The sequence below is a fragment of the Halichoerus grypus genome, chromosome 7, assembly GCF_964656455.1.
Source record: "Halichoerus grypus chromosome 7, mHalGry1.hap1.1, whole genome shotgun sequence".
Classification (NCBI taxonomy): domain Eukaryota; kingdom Metazoa; phylum Chordata; class Mammalia; order Carnivora; family Phocidae; genus Halichoerus; species Halichoerus grypus.
In genome coordinates this window covers 145,576,410-145,578,528 of record NC_135718.1, presented here as the reverse complement: position 1 = coordinate 145,578,528, position 2,119 = coordinate 145,576,410, and positions in this window count along the sequence as shown.

The following is a 2,119-nucleotide window of genomic DNA, read 5'->3' as shown; positions in this document are numbered from 1 at the left end:
AACCTTTTTACACTAAATATGGTCATTTAAAATAATATATATTGTTATATATTATTATTTAACATATACATGTATATATTATAAAATCAGCTTTGAGGCATAATCTATATACAATTTACCAATTTGAAGTGCACAATTCAGTGAGATTTAACAAATGTATACAATTATGAAAGCATCATAAACATCCATTTTCATCATCCCAGAGAGACCTGTCATGTCCCTTCGCAGTCAATACAATTACCTAAATTCCTGGCAACCACAGAAATACCTCTTTCTTATCACTACACTTTTTTTAGAATTTCATGTAAATGAAATCGTATAGTATGTAATCTTCGTGACTGCTTTCTTTCACTTAGCATCAGTTCCTTTAAAATCCATCCATGTTGTTGTATCCATCAGTAGTTTGTTACATTCTTATGCTAAGATGTATTCCATTGTGTGGATATACCAGTTTGTATAAATATTCACCAGTTGATGGTTATTTGGATTCTTCACAGTTCTGGGTATTTTAAATAGTGTGCCATGTCCATTCACACAAGAATCTTTTTGTGAACATAGGTTTTCATGACTTTTAGGTAAATAGCTAGAAGTAGAATTGTAGTATGATATGTATATATTTAACTTTATAAGAAACAAATTATTTCCCCAAATGGCTATGCCATTTGCATTCCCACCAGCAAAGAGAGTTCCAGTTCTTCCACATCCTCATCAACACTTAATTTTAGCTATTCTAATGAGAATTAAGTGGTATCTCATTGTGGATTTAATTCACATTTCCTTAAAAAATAATAGTGATGTGAATTTTCATGTACTTTGCTGTTAGTATATCTTCTTTGGTGAAGTGTCTGTTCAAATCTTTTGCCAACTTTTTAATTGGGTTGTCATTTTATTATTGAATTGTAAGAGTTCTTTATATATTCTGGATACCAGATTTAAATTAGATGCATGTTTTGCAAATATTTTTCTCAGTCTGTTGGTTGCCTTTTCATTTTATTTTTTTATTTTATTTTATTTTTTTTTAAGATTTTATTTATTTATTTGACAGAGAAAGACACAGTGAGAGAGGGAACACAAGCAGGGGGAGTGGGGGAGGGAGAAGCAGGCTTCCCGCGGAGCAGGGAGCCCGATGCGGGGCTCGATCCCAGGACCCTGGGATCATGACCTGAGCCGAAGGCAGACGCTTAACGACTGAGCCACCCAGGCGCCCCACCTTTTCATTTTATTAACAGTGTTGTTGAAAAGCAAAAGTGTTTGATTTTGACAAAGTTCAATTTATCAGTGTTTTATAGTGTATGCTTATATATCCTATTTAATAAATCTGACTAATTCAAGTACACAAAGATTTTCTCCTCTATTTCCTCTAGAATTTTTATAGCTTCAACATTAGATTTAGGCCTGTGATCCATTTTGAGTTAATTTTTGTATATTATTGGGGTAAAGGTCAAGGTTTATTATTTTCATATATAGATATTCAAGTGTTCCAGCATCATTTGTTATAAAAATTGTCAATTTGCACCTTGTTGAAGATCGATGATCATATATGTTGGATTCTTTGTGATTATCTGTATAGATATTGGGTTGTCTGCAATACAAGTGAATCTTTTTCTTCTTTATTTCACTGTATGTTTTTATTTATTTTTCCTCCCCTTATTAAATTGGCTAGGACCTCCAGTACAATGTTGAATAGAAGTGATGAGAGCAGGCATTTTTGGCTTATTCTCAAATTTAAGGGAAAACATTCAGTTCTTCATCACCAAAAGGGATTTGTTGCCACAGAAGACCTGAAGGATGTTTAAGGCAAGATGTTTATGAGTAAGCCCAAACAAGCCTATGCAGAGAGAGGATGTAGGACCTGAATCTTTTTGCCACCCATAAGAAGAAATACTCTGACTCTCATGTCCCTCTTGCCACCAATTTATGATAAATTTGCCCATACTCCTTTCCTAAGCTGAGACCTGGAGAAGCTAGTTTAGTATCTCAAGGTCACCTGGTAATCCAGTGGCGCAATGAGGAACAGATTCCAGATAAAAAATTTCAGGCTCTTAAACTATGAAGCTGGGTTGGATCATCATGACGGTCTATGGGCCTGTGTAGGAGATCTCATGTCTAGGTAGCTCCA